At 39.7% G+C, this 22,261-nt stretch overlaps 1 long non-coding RNA gene across 1 annotated transcript in view; it reads right to left on the bottom strand.

Moving 5' to 3' along the window:
* Window positions 1–16,609: 16,609 nt before the first annotated feature.
* The window catches only part of LOC306807013, a 52,842-nt gene continuing 47,190 nt past the window's right edge, over window positions 16,610–22,261 (bottom strand). The window contains exon 3 of the long non-coding RNA XR_013775622.1: window positions 16,610–16,935. This is a non-coding gene — a long non-coding RNA (uncharacterized lncRNA). The remainder of the gene's footprint in view (window positions 16,936–22,261) is intronic.

The following is a 22,261-nucleotide window of genomic DNA, read 5'->3' as shown; positions in this document are numbered from 1 at the left end:
ATAAATAGTGTGATTTGTTGGAAAGCAGATGCTGAAGTGTGAATATCAGAGCTGGTTTAGTGCAGACATTTTTTAAAACTGTGAAAACAAAACCTGACTTTTTCTAGTAAGAAAACTTAAGTGTGGAGCTGAAAATAGAAACAACGTAAAATAAAACTTTTTGGTGTTTTTTAAAATGTTCTAGCAAGAAAGTATTTATGAAAAATGTCTCCACTGTGGAAAAAGCCATTGCTACCAAATAACAGTAAGACATCAGTTAGCACAAGTTAGTTTTGCTGGCTTGTACTGAAGGCAGGATTCATTAATTGTTTTTCCACTATCCACATCTGGTACAGCCACAATAGGAATTCCAGGAGTCACAAGGAGGTTTTGGAAATAGCAGAGGGTTGTAACAAACAAGACCAGGATTTTCCTGGGTGCAGCTTTGGTTCCCACTGGAGTCAATGGGTGGTAGGGACACTCCTGCTCCCTTTGGATGAATAGTTCTGAAACAGAAGCCAAGATGACTGTGACTCAGATGGATCTGAGTATTGGATACATGTGGATCTTGTTAATGATAGCAAATAAGTCTTGGTGGCTCAAGCTAAAACCATGTGTCGTCAGGATTTACCAGCATATGAAACAGTTTCATCTTGCACTATAATCTGGGACACCATTCTTTTCATAGACTGACCCTTAGCACCACTCTCTTTTGGGTACTATTTGTACACCTGTCCCAGTAAAAATTTATTGCCTAGTCATTATTTTCAACCATCAGCACTGCTCAGTAAGAGGGTTAAAACCCATTAGCACAATATAAATATACCAGTGCTAACAGCCTCCTATCTTTTACCATCAGTAGAGAAGACATCAGATCTGCTGTTAAAGGCAAATTGGGGTTATGAGGAAAATCAAGCTCCTGCCCTGAAACAGGACTTAAATACCAAAGGAAATAAATTTAGGGCTCAAGGAGGAGACAGAGAGGGGTGACTAGAACATGAGCTAAACATCCCAGAAATGGTCACCTGAAACGACACTGCAGGCTGTATTTTCTTCTGGCAGGGCTCACCATGACAGCACTAAGTCAGTAGGTGCCAAGTGTTCTCCCTTAAAACTCATGCATGCCAAGCTTCTATTTCCTTGGGTGTCACAAGCTGATCTGAACCAAGTCTTCCTCACCAATCAAAGGGTAGAGCAGAGGTAAGTGATTACCTTTCTCTTGCAGTTCTAGGGTATTTAGTATTTTAGCTCAGTTGATCATGTCAAGTTGCAGGGTTCACAAAACTTGTTTCTGCAAAGAAATTAATCTGTTTTATCAGTCTACTACACTCCAGTTCCTCAAAAATATATGGAAAAATATAGTTTTGTACAGAATTGGCATGGGAGAGGAACAAATCTTCTCAAATACTGCAGTTGCCATTCACTTTTGAAATTAATACAGATGGGGTGAGAACAGGAAATTATCAGTTATATTTTCACATGTATTATTTTTGTTTTAAAATAAGCCACAGCCTGATTCTGCCTTAAAGGGCACCACGTGCCCACACAGGATATTGGTGTGACACATTCTGCCTGCACACTTGAAATTATCACAGTAACCTTTCTGCACAGGCAAATGCACAGACTGATCTCCTCAGAGATAAGTACAGAGAAAACCAGGTCAAATTCTGTACTTCTTGCAATTAATGACAAAATTGCTGAAGACATCAATGACTGTCCAACAGCCTTTGTTTTGCTTATTAGAGGATTCATCTCTATATGATCAACAACAACAACAAAAGTCCTGCTGCCATTGAAATTGATGCAATTTGAAAACATTCAATATTCAACACACTCCAGACATCCTAGCCCTTCCCACAGTATCATTCTCCTCCACTGCTTTTTTTTCTTCACCTACAGCAATGCACACACACACAACTCCAACAGCATCATTAGAGATGTCTCAACATCTACTTAAGAACAAAGGGATTTCTACTCATTAAATGCCAGGATACAGGAATAGTACATGTATTGTTTTTTCCCCCCTGAGCTGTAAACACCCATAGGGAAATCTTTTATTTAACTTGTGTGCCAGTGGGAAAGTTGGATGCTCCCAGGTTACACTCCAGATCTTGTGCTCTCTTCTCTACAATCCTGGGCAAACCTGATCACCCCTTTTACTTTTTCATGTGCAGCAGCCATGGGTGAAGTCAAGTGATGCAGATTCCAAGCCCCAGCCCAGGGCAGGTTTGGAGGACAGAAGATGATGTGCATCTCCATGAACTGCAGCTCAGCTCTATGTGCTTATTGCACATTTATATTGCACTGTCATCCAGAGAGCTCTGAGAGGCCTCTCTTCAGCTCTGAAACTAACCTGAAGTAGTTTAGAGATGTTATTGGAAATAGGTTTCCCATTTGCTTAGTAGTGTCTTCTATTCTAGTTACTTTGAAGAGTTCATAAAAGCTGAGATTTACATAATATTAATATTATTATATAATCAATATCATCATTATTATAATATCATCACATAATCAGTCTCTGGTTCTATATTTTCCTTTCCTATATTAAAAAAAATAATAATTTATTGAATGACTGTTTCTTCCATGCTTACAACTAATTTTAAATACAACATCCAGGGTAAGCTTCACTTACTTGTTTTGAACCTATTTTTATCTGCTTTATGTACTTTTTAAAATATGCATCTGAAATCATGCTACCAAAGAATATATTTGAGAAGGCAGGCACTGCAAGGGCAGAGGCCACCAAAAAAAATGGCATTAAGTTTAACATCTTTTTGAGGGGACCTGCTTAATTAAAAATGGCCTTTGATCCATGAGGTTGCATAAAATAATATTTCAATGGAGTACTTGTGGAAACTTTCCCTGACTGTGACAGCACTGCCAAAATCTAATTAGAGACTCATCTAGTCATATATATCAATGTTATTGTCTGTCAGGCAGCAACAATGTATCATGGTTAAGTGGATTTTTAACTGTCTAAATCAGTCTGTCTAAACAACATAAAATGGGAAACAAATCAAAAGACCAGTTAAAATCATGAATGTGACACGTATTTATTAGAAAATGCCATTTGTTGCATTAATGGCAGGGAGATGGAGCCAGGTGTGTCAGAGCAGTGAATTCCTGCACAGGGAGAGGATGCTACTGCTCATGTGAGAGTCAACACCCTCCAGCCTTGCAGCTAATAGGGCTCAACAGGCTTTGCTGGCTTCACCAACACCCCAGAGTGGTTTGTGGGGGCAGTACTTGTCACAGTACAGGGCCTTCAAAGTGCCACAAAGCATGGCTTTAGAAATCATCATGAATGTACAGAGCCAGCAGCCCCTCAGCCACAGTCCCTGCAAGAGATCCATGTCCCAGGCCTCTTCCAGCACCACAAATTGCACCACATGTGTACCCTGTGAATGGCACAGCTAGGCCAGGAAGGGGCAAGAACAGTCCTTTTATTTTAAACTTAGTCTTGATTTTGTAATCATTAATTTTTAACCCACATTTCCTTTTTTAAGTTAAGCTTTAATCACCCTCTGGACTGTTCAAGATGTAATTGTGTTGTCCTGTAGCCTTGAAGTCACCTCTAAGGGCAGCTCTGCAGCAGAGCTGAAGCTGCAGAGGAGCTGCCAGGATGAGTTCCCAGACCCTGCTGCTGGCTCCCCAGGCAGGGACAGGGGGCACAGCATCCCCTGCAGCTGAGGCTCCTTTGGCAATGAGCACAGCAGCCCAGGGCAGCACAGGTGCTCTCCAGAAGCAGTGCCTGGCACTGCTCAGCTCCTCTCTCTGCACCCTCTGAAATGCTGGAGTTTGCTCTTTGTTTTGGTTGTTGGGGAATTTTCTCTCTCTCAACTCAGCATTTATTTCCCCACTATCTTTGCTCTTTTGTCTGTTCATTTTGTTCATCCTTGAGGTTGAGGATCACTTCTAGCACTTGCAGAGTGCTAAGCAGATTTACAAAATCCCGCAGCCACAGACTATGCTGAGTTGGAAGGGACCCACAAGGTGATTGATTCCTGCACAGACACCCCAACAATGCCACCCCATCCCTGGGAGCCTTGTCCAAACACCCCTTGAGCTCTGGAGCCTTGGGCTGTGACCATTCCTGTTCAGTGCCCCACCACTCACTAGGGAAAGTCTTTTTCTAACATCCAACCTAAACCTCCTCTGACACAAGTTCAGACCATTCCCTCAGTCCTGTCACAGGTCCTACAGAGCAGAGATCAGTGCCTGCCCCTCCTCTTCCCTTCACAAGGAAGGTGTAACTGCAATGAGTCTCCCTCAGTCTGAATTCAGTCTTTAATTTTTGCCTGTAACACTCTGCAGCAGCACATGAGGATTTTATGGTAATTTTCTACCACATGTATGGTGTTGACAGAACTATTTTTTCCTCTCTCTTTATAAATAAGAATTAAAAATTAAGAGTTTCAGTATTGAAAGCTTTTAACAATGGGACGCTTATATATCCACGAGTGAGACAGACCATTGCTACTCTAAGGGAGGATTTATATTGACTATAGATCCACAAATACCATTGACTTGGAAGTAAAATAAACCAAAAACATCTGCAGGAGAAAACCATGCTGAACCTGCCACCAGACTCTGAAGCTGCCAGTCACTGACACTGTGTTTCACTCAAACAGTCACAGCAAGGAAGGATTGTGGTTCCTGAAACTGAAAACTAAGTGGTTATCATGGCTGGAAAGCTTGTATTTTAAAGGAACATTCATTCTTATTCAATGACACGTCATGAATTTTGCATGAGGCACAAGCACTTGGTGTCAGAAATTATATCAGCTCCAGCGAGGGGGACAATGATACATATGTTTGTACAAAACACATAATATGTTTTATTTAAAGTATGCCATAAATATTTTTGCCCTGAAGCAGGGTTTAAAATGAGCTCTGTAAGGTGCAATAAGAAAATGTATGTTCAGAAAGTAGAAAGAGGTGCATCTATTCCTAAATGTCTAACTTCATCTGAAAAAAATGCTGGATATTCCCTGATAAAGCTGCCACTCCATTCTGAGATAGCTGATACCAACAGTAAACAACACAAGACCACACTCCCTGTCATGGCTCACAATTTATGCACCAAACCTTTCCTCTCTCAAGAGCCTGAAGACAGCAGTACCCTGAGAGAAACAGCAAATCACATCAGTGATTCCAGCTGCTTGGCATTCCAGTGTGAGAGAAACAAAACCATGAGTGGTCTCCAAGCCAGGAGGGTCTGGAAGCAGCAGTGGTGACCCCTGCCTGCACAGGTCAGCCCTTGGTGGGTGCTGATGCTCTGCAGGGGCTCCTCAGGTGGCTGCTGGCAGGAATGCAGCTCTGCTCTGCTCACACTGCAGCTGTGTCCATGCCCTGAGCCAGGCACATCATGGGAACGTGGATCCTGAAACTGCTCTCAGTTCCAGGGCACAGAATGCGAGCACAGTGTCAGGTTTGTTCAGCAGAAATTATGAAAAGAGTAACTCAGCCACTGAGACATCACATCCACTCAGAGACTCAGCTGTCTGTAGGTGGCTCAGTGTTGGAGCAAGGAGCTGCTTTCTGCAGCTCTAGGGTGGGATTGGAATTTGCAGGGATGTTCACTCACAGATACACACACACAATGAGCAAAGCAGGAAACAAAGCCAGAATAGCTCAGGGCAGCCTGGAGTTGCACTCCATTTAGCACTAAGTCACTCTCAATAAATCAGAATTGTCTGTCTCCTTTCTCAAAACACAGTTTTAAATTACTCCAAAATTCTGTTCCAGCACCTAACCCTGCTGCAGCAAACTGCAAAAGGCAGATAGGGACCAGAAAGAGCCCAGGCTAAGAAAAATTAACATTAACACTGAATGAGACCTCTACAATAGGATGTGACAGGGATAATATTTGGGAAATACTGTTGTGTTCACAGCTGTAAATGAGGCCATACAGTACTGTGGTCATCCACATCTTTCTAGGTGCCCATTTGCCAACACATTGATCCAAGCTTCACAAACTGAGAAAAACCAAGGAGAGCCACAGGCCTCATACTGCTGATCTCTCCCATGTCACTTAGGGAGGTCTAAGTGTCACTTAAGATTTTGAGCTACCAAAACAGGACCAGAAATCCATTATGGATTCTGAAAGGCTATGTATGGGCTTCCATTTTCCATTTACAAAAAGGTTTAGAAATGCTCTCATGTTATACCTGTCACCAGCCAATATGTGTTTGGCTGAGCAATAATTATCTGGTTAGCATTAGAAATAGCAGCATTTTGTTCAAGTGATTTAGGATTGACAAATAGCATCACCAGGAATGAAAATTATTGCTGGTAGCTGAAAGGTGAAGTTCAGACCTGCTGTCCTGACACAAGATCATACTAAATCATTGATGTCAGAAGAAGCTGCAACTGGCATAAAGGAAAATTACAAATTTACAAATTAAATAAAAAAAAAAACTCACTTCAAAAAACTAGTACAGAAATAGCAGCAAAAGGCTGAGAAGGTTACAGAGTTCCAGTATCAATCAGAAAAGAACTATATACAGGAAAAAGAGGGGGTGAATCCAAGACTCCCATGTTTAACCTACCTTACAGAGACATCATGGTAATATATGACAGGGTATGACAGGTCTGCCCTGTTTGACAGAAGAAGAATTCCATTTTTAAAGACAGGAGATGGTAGAAGGAAGGAACACTCCCCCATTGTGACACACAGCATCCCCATTGATTCTGAACCATCTTCCATTAAATCAATGGCAGTCTTCTACTGACCTCCAAGGAGGTTGGACTGGACCCACAGGGGAATCAATCCCACAGGTAGTAAAACAAATGAAGGACATGGATTTCTTCATGAGCTAGTCACCAATAGAATTAAGCCAGTCAAATAGAATCAGATAATGATTTAAAATTCAAAATAAAGTCGTCTTTCTCCCTTGCCTACACCTGTCTTCCTCAGATATATAGACATTCAGGATCTGAGCCAGTCTCATTCAGTGCAAGAAATCTAAATCCTTCAATCCCTGTATTTTTGTGTTAGCTAACCTAACAACATTTGGTCTAGGTGGAGACTAACTGAATAAAATAAATATTCACAACGTTGGGAATTGGAGCTCAGACAGGTCTTTAAAACATCCAACTTGTATTTGTAGTTTTGATGTGCAACCTAATTAGACCAGAGCATCTTTAATTAAGTGTGTCAGCCCCAGTGGAAGCCACAGAGTTCAATGCTAATAAAGCTGATAAGGTTTTTATTTTTCAGACTTAGTTTATTTAATGCCTCATCCATGTTAAGCCAATCTGTAACATATGGGCAGTTCTCCCACTATGGATTTATCATTTGGGTGTTTCTTTTTGTGAATTAATGCAATCAAACTCCTGCCAGTGTTAATTATTTTTCTTCGAGAGCAAATCCCAGAATTGCAAACACACACACACACACCTGCTATTTGCTCCAAAAGCCATAGCACTGCAACTGAAAAATATTTTTTAAAATGCTGGGGAAACCCAGAATGTTTCTGGGATTGTATAAAAGACATTTGGAAAACACTCAAGAGTGTAGCATTTATATTTCTGGCCTTATAAGACAAGAAGTAGAGGTGTTACAAAAACCCAACTCAGTATCCACATAGAAAGGAACAATTATTTCAGTCTTTAAACATCTCTCCTTTACTGTTGCTTTACTTCAAAGAAGAGAGTGGGAGGAAAGCTAGCTAGTTGTTTCAACAAGTTTCAAAGAAATGTGGCAAATCACTTATGTTCTAAAATACTAAACCCAAAATCTTTTGAAAATATGTGCTTTAGCTCAACCACAAGCAAAATAACTCTAAAAGGAATATCACTAGTGAAATTATGCAGGTTATGTTACACTTCAGACTAGGCAGTCCTTGCTGCCTTTAAATCTCTGGAAGGATCTTCCAGCCAGACACCCCTGGGCACCATCATGGAGTTTTGGATACTCACCTGGAGCCAGCAGCTCTTGGAAATCTCACACTGTCCCTCTCCTGTCTCAGCCGTAAAATTGGGAACATTAAGTGCTAAATCTGAAACATGATTTCACTGTTTGGATTTCAACAAAGCCACTGATCATTTTCATGGCTCATTTATGATGATTAATTGGTTAATATCTATGCAATGTTTTGGAGGTGGAAAGTACTAAACCATAGCTCTCAGTCTTGATAATCCTCAGTTGCAGTTTCATCCTCCCAGCTCTGGCCTCTCCATCACTATTTTAAATCTCTGTTGTTCCATTCCTCCTCCCCTTGTAGGCCAGCTAATTACCATCATACATAACAAAGGAAACATCCCTTTATAGGGGGAGATCAACTAATAATTCTTTTAATTTCTAATTTTTGGCATTCCTTGATTACTAGAGCCACAGAACAGCAACTCTGGAATCGCTGCTTTTGTTCTCCAGGCATGTTACTGATGCTGCTTAGGAGACACACAGGTGCTCATTGCAATACTTGCAGAATTTTACTGACTCCTACATGGCATTTGGCTCCATTATTTTGTGTGCCAAAAAATGCCAACTCAATCTTTCCAGATTGCTGGCAATGGCTGCTCTGCATGGAAAGCCATTCCTAAACTTGCCTCAAGACTTTAACAGTCTTACTCAAATTCCTTCTGAATGCTCTGTTCTCCTGTGAGAGATGCAGGAAGTCAGAAAACCAGATCAACTATTTTTTCATCATCACTGCATGTTTTTGCTGAGGAAATTCAATACTTTCCTTGCTTGCCACTTCTCTATCCATTACTTCCACCATTTTCCTCCCACTTGTGCCTCATACATGGTTAAGTTCATCTGCACATCCTGTTTAGTCATACAAGTCTGGAATAAAATTTTAAATCCTTGTAGCAATAACCTTGTTCTCAAGGGTTAGTAAAGCATCCCCCACACCCTTCTAAGGCTGTAAAACAATTTTTATCCAATAAATGTCTATAGTGAAGTCTACAAGTCCATGATCTGCATGGACTCAAAGTTTAATCAAATCACACAGGATTTTATTTCCCTTCTCCACCTTTTCAGGAATCTACCAGTCAGGTGGTATTGACCCACAGCATGGCAGCAATTTATTTAGGTTTGCTGCTGTTAATGACCACTCTCTATTTTTCCCTTTTACACTTTGACAGCCTGTAAATAAAGCAAAAAATCAAAAAGTCTGTGTAAACCCAGGTCTGTCCACTGATATTTATAAACCCCAGTGCAACCTCCAAAACTGACTTCCATCACTGCTGAGAGAAGCACAGCATTCTGGTATTTAATTTATTACTTTTTTACTTTTTCAGTTGCTGTTCATCAGAGCACTTTCCTTTCTTTATTTAAACTGAAGAGATTTCCAAGGGGAAAAAACCAAAAACTTGTTTTCAGGCACTTTCTAGGTGCACACACTGCTGCTGTGAGCAACAGCTGTAGAAACCTCACATCCCCTCTGAAATTTGGATTCTCAACAAGGAAAGGTTGGGCTCACATGGGTTATTTGCTGATACTGCTTTAACAGCAGGGATATTACCACACCTCTTACTATTTATCTCAGGGATTCTAAAGCAAAGCAGCTGAAAAAATAACTGCAAATACAAGGTTAGAAAAACAGAATAAGGAGAGCAAAACCACTCTCTTTCCATGACCTTTGCAATCTCCTGCTTTTACATGTCAAACATACTGGGAAAACAGAAACTGTTTTATTTTGCTCTGCCACTTTTGCCCATAAATTGAAAAGGTTATTTACAAATTGTCTTTAGAAGTCTTGATTAGCTACACAATGGCAGTAAAAGCTGATACATATTCCTTTACACATTTATAAAGTCTGATTCGATTTAATATTAAACTATCACAGACATTTATTTTATAAACTTATTTTTTTAACCAATATGATACAGGACACAAAGTTCCACTTTGGAAGGACAGCAAGGGCTACAGTCCTGAATTCACACATTTGAAATGTTCCCTTAGAGCTCCTAAAAAGCAGTGAACATGAAGGCTCAAACACACATTAGAATCTGCCCCTCTTGAACCATGTTAAACATCTTTCAGGAATTCAACTACAAATCACCCAGACTATCATCTTGGTAAGTGTTTTTTTAAAACTTTTTTGTTTTAAAAAAAATCTCAGCCTTCCCCAGACACAAAGGTAACTCTGAAAGCCACTAAAACATAGAGTAGTGGTCTCCTCTCTATAAGTTTAAAGAATATTGGGAGCCAGAAATCTCTGACAAACCAAGTAACCAAAGTTATCACATTTCTGAAAATAACTTGTGATTGAAGCAGAGATACAGGGGGGTGAAATAAGGAAAAAAGAGGGGGGAAACCTGCAAACCCTCAAGTAGCAGCTCACAAACACAAAGCCAATATAAAAAATAAACAAAAGAAGAATCCGTTTGGAAAACGGGTCCAGTGGGGAAATCCCCACAGGGAGAGGGCTTATAAAAGTGGCTGATAGAGGAGCAGGCTTCTCTTAATGTCAGGACCTGAGAACAATGCATCCTGCATGAAGCTGTTCCTTTTAGACATTCTATTTATTAAAATACTCCATCAAATTAAGACTTTTCTAACAAGAAAGCACAGAAAGTCAATACTGATGTTACTAAAAAAAAAAACAAAACCAGGAAGTGAGATGGAATACAGCAAACACATTTACTACCCCAATGGCTTCCATAACTGCTGGGGGAATTTTGCCACCCAGGATGATTCTTAAAGCTTTACCTCCAGGACTCCCACTGCAATTGGGAATTTCAGCTTTTCTCTACCAGTGAAATATGCTCCTACCTTGAGTGGTTCAAGATGAAACCTCATAAATATTGAAGTATATAAAAATTCTCCAAACAACAAAAATACTGGTTTAAATCCAGGTTTATAATGTTATTAGTGAATAAACTAAAGCTTTTACAGTTTAAGCCATCACTTGCTCTTCTGATATTCCTCCCTCCACATGAAATCCTTGCAGAACAGAAAGGAATGAGGGCACACAAGCTTTTGCAAGTATTAAAGAATCCCTGGATGTGCTGTTTCAGTTTGCTGAGAAGAAACACAACTGGCCTCATGCAGGGACCTCACAAGTCATGTGTGCAAGAAAACAAAGCTGAAATAATCACAGCCCCAAAACATTCACAACTGCAGAGAGTGAAGCAGGGGAGCCTGTCAAAGCACACAGCACATCTCAACTGAGGAAATCCTGCAACAAGTCCAGGGAAAAATACAAAACCACTCTTAATCTCATCACTCCCCTGCAAACAGGGGTCCAGAGAGCTGCTTTACAGCATATTGGGCTTCCTCCTATGGCCTTGCTGCCCAACATGCTCTGAGCACTGGAATGCTTTTGTGTTATTGCTCTCAAATCAAAGGTTGCCATTCACCATATGGGCTGAGCCAGCAGAGTCCCTCAAAGCCTGAAAAAAGGCCTGGTTTATGTGGCATGGAAATAAGTGTCTTTGAGAACTGAGGTCTCCTGGGCACCATCAGACCCTTTCTCCTGCTGGATCTCAGGGTAGGGGAGTCTGAGATTTCATTTCTTGACACCCCACCAATGTTTGAGGCAGAAAAATCTTCCCTCTACCTAAATCACACTGATAGCTCTGCATCCATTCATCAAAGCAGGAAATAGCTACTCAGACTATTTGTTTCCATGTCTAAGAGTGGCCTGTAGTTATTTGTTTTCCAGCACATACATGTGCACAGCACCACCCTTTTTCATTACCTGGCCATGTATTTAGGCTTGCTGCATTTTCACCCTGACAGCCTATTGCTCACCAGTTAAGAACCACATTAGTTTGAGGATACCATTCATCTAACATTAGTGCTTCCATTAGTGTGGACAGTTCAAACTGGGCAAAATGCACATCTCATGCATAATTTAATGGACTTCATATAGTGAGTCAAAAATTCTCAGTACAACAGCAAAAAAGCTCAGACTACTTCTTCAGAGATTCATCACTGGGAGACACCAAAACCAGGGCAATTGCTCCATGAGATCCACGTTTGTGTCTGCACCAAGTGGGTTGGTCTAAGATGTTCCACCAATACCCTATTTCTGAATCAAAAAGCCACCCACTCCTCTCTCATCAAAATCTCCTACTTTTCCTTCAGAAAGTCATCATTATCCAAGTTTCTCCAGAACTTTGGATCTCAATGGTTGTCTGCTTGATACAGAATATAAAATCCTTCAGGGGAGAGTATTTTGCTTTATGATACATATTTTGCTTGTTTATTTTAAAAAATACCTAAACTCCCACACACTATCATAAGCCACAAAAATAAATACATCAAGAACAGAATCCCATGCAGAGCTTTCCTCCCACATGAGAGGAATGATAGGCAACCAACAAACCTGAGCAGGAGTAGCATTATTTACCCTGCATGAATATCTCTGTTGATTTTACTGCACTAAGACAGGAACACTCAGCCCACTCCTCAGTGGGGAAAGGAACCATGTCCCTCAGATCTGCAGTGTCAGAGGCTTTGCCCTGACACACAGGGCAGGCTGGGGCCACCCCCAGGGAAGGGATCTGCTGGGATCAGGATCCTCAGGTCTTCTGCCCTGCAGTGTGATCCCGCAAAACTCTCAAGTTCCTATGGTGCTTCTGCCTGCAAAGCTTTGCCTGCACCTCTCTAGAGATGACACCCAAAATGACAGGCTCCAGGCACTGCTGGGACATCAGTGTCACCAGAACTGCAGCTGCCTCCAGTCCCTCCTGGGGTTGGTCTGGTTGCTGCTGCTGCTTCTTTGCCTTTTCACAATTCTATCAGTGCTCCACAGGAACTAAGGAAGATATTAGGTGATTGTTTCTAAAAAGTTCCAATATCCTTAGCTAAAACAGGACAGTAATTTCTGACCTTTATCTCTCTGATTCACACAGTGCAGCCCAATTCTTTTGTTACTTTCCTAAATTAGCCATTTGGAAAGGTGGGTTGGTCACCATTCGATCCCTCTCACTGCTACCGGAAAATCATCCAAATATAGCAAGAGGAAGTTACTGATAGACTGTGACACAAAGGTGTAATTTCACAAATTGACATTGACTTACCCCATTTATCATACCCACTTTTCTCCTTCAAAAACAGTTCTATAAATCCTTGTGCTGCTTGTCTGAAGCTACACTGAATTAATATGACCACATCCTTTTCACCTCGTCCCTTTCCACTCTGCTCTGGTCTCTGGCCTGATTGTCAACCAAAATCTGACCTCTGGGATTGCATTGCTCCAATTAAATCCCAGAAAGGAACAGTTTTCAAGCTCTAATGACCAGTTTACAGTCCAAGTCTCAATATGATTTTAGCATAGCAAGCTCCCCCTGCAATGGTCCTTGAACAATATCACAATTTCCCCTTCTGCTTTTGTGCTCTCTCTGATATCCTTCCTCTCTCTTAGCAGAGCACTCACCTCAGTGTCATAGTTTTTCCTGGGTTAATGAGAGACAACTAGGGTTTTTTTTTTTCTGAAAGGAACTTTGAGACCCTTAGGAAAAAGCTTTAGGTGAGATCTGAGTGTTAGAGAAAGACCTGCCGTATAAATTTTAAAATCAAATAAACATGAGTTGTCATCTCTTAAAAAAAAAAAAAAAAAATCAAGACAGATCAATTTCAGAGTCTAAGCTCCAAGACAGGACAAAGAAATTACTGAATACTTGACAGCAAGAAAACAAAAATTATAGTATTTTCAATAGTGAAAGTATTAGGAGAATGAGAGAATGATAGCAGAGCATGTCACAGGCTAAAGGAGGTCAAGAGAGAAAAGAAACAGCTGTGATCTATAATCAAATTATGGGAGCTGGGATGCATAATGTAAAAATACATGTTATATACTGTGCACATTCGGATCCCAGAGATTTTTTTTCCCCTTATTTAAATCATCTTACAATAAAGCAATATTCTTCTCACTCATCCATGGAGAAGGTTCACAAGGCTAATGTGAGTGACCAGTTATGAGACCACTGGCCTTAAGTTTAAATGAATGCAACTTAGATAATGATTTCTTTCCAGCTTCAAAGTCAAAACTCTTCAAAACAGCCAGCAGAAACAGGACAATAGATCTGTTTTGAAGACAGAAAACAAGAATCACTGTTCATGCACTCTTTTTGCAGTCTCCCAGCTGCCAGAGCCATTCATATGAACAACGTTTGAAGTCAACTACCAGCCCCAGATCAAGTACACTGCATGTCAAAAGTGACTGGCTGAGGCAGACAAGTAATGCTTGGTGCCTGAACCCCAGAGTCACAGCAGTGTTTAAAAAAGATAAACTGGAATCGTGGTGGATGAAAAAAACATGAGCTTTCCTTCCTGAAGCCATCAAATGTCTCTGGAACCCTTGGAATCAATATTTCTTTATGTAAGTGTGTGGATCAACAAGTGAAACCCATCCTCAGCAAATGAAAGTCCTTGTAGGAAAGGTGGATTAGTCCTCTCTGGACTAGCCATGTCTTGGTACCCCTGAGAGCTCCACAGGATATTTATGTGGACTGAGCAAGTCCACATGAATACAGGACCATGGAATTTGATCCAAAAGAAATGCAGTTTGGGAGGAAAGTACCCTGAATTTATTAGCCTAGCCAATGGTCAAGAAGCTTTCTCAAATGTTTGCAATCACTTTCTGTGATACTGAACAGCAAGGCCAAAAATTTCCTGATATAGGGCAAAACTTAAATTTCAACTTGCATCCTTCCAGAGAAATGAGGCTTGAAGTGTCAGGTCCTGTGCCTTTGGGTAGCAGCCCTGGACAGGAATCCTGCACAAGAATGTCAGATATTAGAACAAGAAATTACAACCACTTTGTCTTCTGAGTGACTGATTGTGCTCCATGAAAGCAGCAAAACATTCATGTTCTCTGTCCCAAACACTTTAGTTCAGGATGTTTTATTGAAATGCTATGGTGTTTTCTTTCTGTGATTTATTACCTTACATATTGCCACATGCACTGAAAGACACTCAAAACACACAGGCAGTCTCCTGGTTAATAAAAAGCAGATGTCATTTCAGCCAACTGTATTACCTGGGCAATCTCCACCTGAAGAACAGCAGCAAGATCAAGAGAAAAGCCAAAAGATGACCCCCTGAAACATGAGGATTAGGTGATCATCTCTTTCCAGAGCTCACCAAAACCTTGCAACAGGCTGCCACTGTTTACACTCAATTAGATAAGTATCACTGAAGTTTTGATTTAAGCTCATCTTGCCACCAGATAAACATTAAACCAATTAATAACCTATCCTTATCTAGCTCATAAGTGCAAAACCAAATATCAACAAATAAAGAAATAGCAAGAACTAGTGGGAGAGCATCTATATACAAAAAATAAACATAATGAGTTACAAAAGCAAAATAACAATACTTTAATTTCTATTTACTCTAAGGGTTATTAAAGGCTCAAAATAATTTTTAACCAAAAGAAAAATCCACCCAAAAGAGGGCCTGCTATGAATATTACTCTTATTTTTACAATTAGAAATAAAAAACTAACATGAGGGACAAAGAAATAAGAGAAGTCATTAAGAGAAGTGTATGGTCTCTTTCTCTTTCTGAATTGTGTTATTTCAGATTACTTACAGTGTCTTCCCTGACAGGGAACACTGGTTCAGAGGACCACAATATGTCACAACTCTGATCTTAAGGATAACAGGGAATTAAGTGTCTTCTAGTGAAAAGACCTTTAAAAAACAATAAAGGAAGACTTTGCTATTTCACTTTGCTAATAAGTAAAATGAGTTGCTACTAGATTATTACTGAGCATATTTTAGAAGCGTTTTTCTAAGTTGGTGTCACAGAATATTCAAAGAAAATGAGATGTTTCCAAGCAAATGCTCTTGGGCCTGTTGAGAACAAAGCTCACACCAAAATGAGCTCATGCTCAACTCTGCCCTGCCCTGGGCATGAGCTCCTGAGTTAATGCTCCACCAGAGAAATGCACCACTGCAAATGCACCACTGTGAGACAGCACAGGGAGACACAGGCCCAAAATACACCTCAGCCAGATCCTACCAGGGAATTACAATAGGAATTCCTGACACAGGTTCTTGCTGTTTCCTTTGTTTCTGGTTAAAGTTTCTTTTTAGGTTTGTTTTTATTTTTTTTTATCCTTGTCTCCCTCCCCCCTTTCTGATAAACATCCAAACAAAGCAACCACCTCATCTAATTGCCCAGGCATTTCTATTGCTTCATCACTGCATGATCTCAGCACCTTCAACTCAGACTTCATTCTCACAGTTCCCAAATTGCAAAGGAGTATCATGATGCTACCCCACAGCTGAGAAACACAGACTAAGGAGTTGAATTATCTGCCTGTGGTAAAAGATCATGGCTGTGAAAGAGCTGATAATTCAACACTGGAGCACAGGGACATGCTTCACTATCACTATTAGTTTCTCCTGGGTAAGCCAGCAAGGTGCTGAGCATCTTCTGAGACTCAGTGAGAGTGATGGCTTTAGAGACAGATGCCAAATGCATGCAACTCAGAGAGTAATCATTTATTTAGTCCATTTTTAGATAGGAAAAAGGTATTTCTACTTACTTGCGCATGAGAGTAAAATAAGCTGAAAATTTGTATGTAACACAGTAGATTCATAGCCATGATTTCCTTCAGTCATATACATGCCATTTCGGACATTCAATCAAAGAAATACCAATGACCCTGGGTTGCTTTTTTTTCTTTAAATTAAAACAACAGACATGGACATATACAAATTTTATCTTAGTGCATACAGGTTTATGCTCAGAAATCCAGGTACAATTATGTTTCCAGAGGATTGATGGTAAAAGCCAAAAATGAAGACTGTTCAGGATTTAAAACTCCCCCAGCAGCTCACCACCTTGGGACACATTTCAAAGCTCACTGTACACAAATTTCCTAGTTAAGCTCAGCTCACAGCCCTTCTACTAAAGTCAGCTGGGGTTTCAAACAAGGAGATGTGACAGGGATGTGGCTTGAGAGCCCACCAGTGACCCCACCTGAGGAGGGGTGCACAGACTGCATCAGTGGCTGTTCACTGCTCCTGACTCAGGAGCAACACCTAAAATGAAACAATAACCACGAGCTAGGAAATACAACCTTAGAGAACCATCCTGACCATCTCCCAGTGCCTTTACTGAAGATTTAAAATACCTTTCCCTAGGATGTTCAGAGGGCAGAACTCTCCAAGATTTCTCTGCTACTCCCACATGGTGCACACAACATGGACACACTTTAGCACTGTCCTACACACTGTGGATCATCCACATTTATTCTCCCCACACAAACCTGATCAAACCATTTTGGTTCAATGGTAAACACAGATGCTCTCCATTACCATGGCAAATTCATGGATGTCACCACAACTGCAGCTGTTTAACATTTGTGTACAGAATAAGACAATAAGCCTTATGAAGTCCACAGTGCATTGCAGGGTCACTTCTCCATGAAAATTATCATATAATAGTGAATATTAACTGAGATTTTTTTATTATTTTTTTTACAGTAAGCCACTCAGAGAAAATACATTTCAATTATAAATTTCATTTATAGATACTCTAAGAGGGTGGATTTTATCCCTGGTTCCTAGGATTTGTATCAGCCACACAGCAGATCTACACAGTGGATAAATTTGGCTTCTCTTGCTTGACAGTGAGGAAAATTGCACCAACTCTAGTAAGTTGCACAGTTTGTCCTAATCTATGTTTTATTCCTTCACATACACCTCAATTTGAGGGGAAAAGAAATAGATATCAGATGTGACAAGTGTATGGTTTTTTTCCCCTGATATCTGACTGTTCATTTTGCCTTGGAAGGGCTGGAGCACCTTTCAAAAGTTTTAGCCCTCTGTTTCTGAGGAACTTATCCTTGTGGCATGTCTGTCAGTTTTCACAGTGCTCAAGCAAGTCTTTGCAATTTTCACATAATGGCAGTTGTTGACAGGTTGTTAGGGCTGACAGTGAATATGTTTGAAAAACTGTCAAGCTGGTGAAAAAAAATTAGAGGAGAGAGAAGGAGCCTCCTTACATTTGTAACAGCATGTTAAACTGTAAATGCATTCTCAAAATGCATAGGCCTACTTCCAGTCCTGTTACTTGCTCTACAATGACAGCATATGTGAATATATGATCCTTAAAAATTAATGTCAGATTGTCATTTTATAGGTCATGGTCACATTACTACAAAACTGTTTACCTTCATAGAATTGATTTTACCTTTAATGCTCAATAATGGCTGTTTCAAGCAAAGGAATTGCTAGAAATAAGGTGCCAGTGCTACTGGTTTTTAATTAGCTTTATAGTACTTTTGCCAGAGGTGTTGCTGGCCCCTGAGAGCCCCTGGCAATGTGCAGAACCTGGCTCCTGTCCAGGGGCCTTTTGCACCACTGTACAGAGGGGTAAGGAAGGTGCCCCAAAGCTCCTCAGAGATGCCAGTGACCAGCAGCACCTGTGGCTAAATCCCAGCCTTGAACCCTCTTCCCCAGCCACCAGTGTCATGTTCATGGAGCCTCTTTACCTAAAATTGTGACAGCCTTCAGAAATGAACCTGTGTGGATGGATCTTTATTTACATTGCCTACCAGTGAAATCCAAAATGGTCCCTTGAACAAAGCAGGCTAAGAAGGAGAGAAGCACCATGAATCTGATATGAGAGAAATTACTTTGCCTCATTATTTTAAGACAGATTCAGCTCATTTTGGTGATGCTGAAATATGTGGTTAGTAACTGATATTTTTGAGGAATCTCTTCTCTTACATGTCAGACAGACTGATTCTTCTTTGATAAAGAAGTTGTATAATTCAACTTATTTCTGGGAAGAATGAACTCACCTATCTCTCCTTCATATAAAGGATTTCCTAAAATAATTTTAGTTCAGATTTTAAATGCTTTTTCTTACAGTCTTTTTATAGCACTGCTTTGATTATCATTTCAAGGGTAACAATATGAGTCCTGAGCACCTACAGTGTAAGACAAGTCTGCTTTGTCTAATATTGGAAGAGACTAAAATAACTGAGAAGAATAAAGGACAGGCTAGCATAATCACAGCCATTAAATTATAGCTATGGTAGAGTACTATGGACTGTATTCTCAACAACAAAACTGGTCTATAAAAAGCAGTTTGATATGATCAACTATGTAGAAGCAGGATTGCAGTAGACAGCTGAGTTATATGACCAGCAGAAAAATAAAGTTGCTAAAAATAGGCAAAAGAGCTGTACTAGATAAATCTGTGAAGAAGGATGGCAAAGGTGAGAGTGAAGAATTCATGGATGATCCATCCCCCAGGGCTATGTGCAGCATCAAGAATATGCTGGAGCTTGCAAATACAATGAAAAACAAAAGAATAAATAATATAGGAGATAACAAAACAATGGTAAGGAGAAAGACTAAAAACTAATCATGCAAGAAGGTCTAGATAACATGATCAGGAAACACCAAACTCTGTAGTACAGTGAGGAAGGAGACTCCATGAGGTTCAGTGTAGATTGACATCTAGACTGAACTCAAAACTTGATGTGTCACAGGAGCTTCTTCCAGTTCCTGCTGAAGTCAAGAGTAGAACTCCCATTTATTTGAAGAGAAGCAGGATTAGGTCCTAATCCTTCTGCCTCACTATCCAGTAAAGTGAGGATAATAATTGTATTGACAGGTAATTCTGTCTCACAGGAGTATTCTGAGGATTACGTAGCGTCTGCACTGTGCTGTGAAATGCTAAGTGCTAAATATGATTATACAGGGATTTCCATCCAAAGATCTCAAAGCACTTTCCAAACATTAATAATTGAAGCTTTATAATACCCTTAGGACTGCACATGTAAAGAAGGCAAACAAGATTCAGGGCTCAGCAAAGCGGACAAGGATTATTAGACTTATTTTATAGTGGATAAACTACACCACAGTGAGATTAAGTGACTTGCCCAAAGTAACAGAACAAATCAGTGACACTTCAGAAAACGAGCCTAGAAGGTCAGACTCCTTCACACTTTGCACAGAAAATATTCACATGGGATGAGAAGGTCAATCAACTCCTTTTGGAAGGAGTTGGATGGATCAGACCATTGAGGAGATGTGGAACACCTGGGGAAAACTGAGGAGAGCACAAGAAAAACAAATGAGGTTTGTTTATTTTTAGGTACATGAGCAAGAACCAAGAGAAGAAAATACAATGCCTTAAAGCAGCAAAAAGTAGTTTACTGGCAGGAGGCACAGCCACTGCTAAGAACATCAATTCTTTGGCTTACAGATTTAACAAAGATGACAGAGAACATGTGTCAGAACTCAGATTAATTTCCCAGGGGAAGAACAAATACAGAAGGAAATTGAAATCACATTAGAACAAGAAATCAAGAAATCAGAATAACTAAAGACTGGTTGGATGAATGGTACATACTCCTCTCAAGTTCTAGAACAAAAGGCAAAGTATTGACAACATTCTTCAAAATAATTTTGGTATCAGAGAATTACACAACCTCATCTAACACTGAAATGGATTTGGATCTCAGGGTGGCAAGCAGAGCTAGAAGAAATCACAGCAGTCTTGGCAGATAAGAATAAACATAAATGCAAACAAAGACAGCTTCTGAGAACATTCAAAAACTCAGTTTTGGTACGTGATGACAAAAGAAAGATCTTGTCTCACATCAATAACTGAATATAAAAACAATACATCTCTGGAGGTGAATTTACTTGGACTTTGAACAGGGCCAAACAAGAAATAATTATATTTCAGGACATTAAAAGTGATCTTCATCTGCCAGCCAGCAAGACTTTGGAACAAAAGACTGGATAGTGCTGCAATATTCAGATGAGAAATTGCAGTAGATGCTCAGAGTGAAATTTGGTTGTCAGGATCAGCATTTGGAGATGAAATAATTTCCCTCACCATGTGTGCTTTCACAAATTTCTCAAGGGCTTCTGAGCAAGAGGAACATTGGACCACTTTTGGAGGCAGCAGTAAGTGGAGCCCACTGTCAGTGGTTACTCAATATTAATTCTTATATGTCAGTGCAATAGTGAAAAGGAAGTTTTCACTGCCTTGGTGCAACACAGAAAAAGTGTTTGGCACATTGGGAATGAACACAAACCCAAGATGTCTCTGCTTTAGCTACTAGAAAGGTTGAAAGGAAATACCACAAATCTATACAAGCACAGATTGTGTATATAAACAAAAAGAAAATTAAGAAAAATGCATTACTCAGGGGGAGAAGAAAAGTGTTACACAGTTACATGTCTACACAGTGGCCTATAAAAATCACAGAAAAAACATTTTAAATATTTGCTGAAAAAGCAATACTGAACTAAAATTGCTAAACATAAAAGTGGGACTCCAGAAGTAGTCTTGCCATTGCTTTGTTTGGTTTCAGATTCTGGGAAATAAAAAGGCTTTTCCTTGGTTATTTCATTGCAGGAAAGAAGCCTTGAAATAAATACAGGAGAGTAGCACCTGTAAAAATGTAAAGCACTGTCTTTAAATCCAGTTTCTCTTCTGTACCAGCTTCTCAGCTTTGCTTTTGCTAAATCAATTTATCCTGTGCCATGCCATGCAATGCTGGGCACTTAGCTTGAAAAGATAATATCTAATAATTACTTAAAGTGTGCCATGAATAATAAAATAATGATGACCAAAATAATAAACTTCAGAGAAGCATTTTCACCTCTTTACTGGAATTAAATTAGATCTGAGCAATAGGATTGGATACAGACAAGAACCTCATGATCAGCTTTGTTAAATATATTATAAATAATTTAGTTAAAAGTAATCTGAAATAAAGACAATTTACTTAAAAACCTTACAGCATTATTGGGAAAGATCCTAGAGATCTGTAGCAAACATTTGAAACTGCTCTGAAAACAGTCTCAAGGTAGTTGAAGAGCTGAATCAATTTGCCTTTAGGTTAGTGTGAGTATTTTTGTTTATTTTTAAGGAATCATTGTGAAAAACACAGATAGAAAGGAAGCTTATATACTAAAAGATGAAATCTCCTTTTAATCCTAATTTCCCAAGTTTCCACACTTCCAACTGAGTTAATTAAGGTTTTGCCACTGACTTCATTAGCAAGAAGATCAATATTTTCCAATATAAAATGATAAACTATACTCAGAGTTTTTGGGGTTTTTTTCCCTAAATAAATTTAACATCTCCATTATTCAGAAGTTTTTCTGGACACAGTCTGTTGGTGAGGGCTGGGACCTCTCTGGGATACAAAGACTGTTCAGACTTTAAATAGGATTGCTTTAAAATAGATTTTGATAAAACCCAACTCCCTGTAAGTAAAGAAATGTACCAAATATCACATCTTCAGTCTTACACTTTTTATTGACACATGATATCTTCCAGTTTAAAAATTTTGGCAGCATCAAGACCAGGGAATTTTATCCATCATTATCC

The sequence above is a fragment of the Erithacus rubecula genome, assembly GCF_903797595.1.
Source record: "Erithacus rubecula genome assembly, chromosome: 12".
In the NCBI taxonomy this organism is placed as follows: domain Eukaryota; kingdom Metazoa; phylum Chordata; class Aves; order Passeriformes; family Muscicapidae; genus Erithacus; species Erithacus rubecula.
Note: the sequence above shows the minus strand (reverse complement) of the source record. Positions and strands in the feature narration are given on the sequence as shown.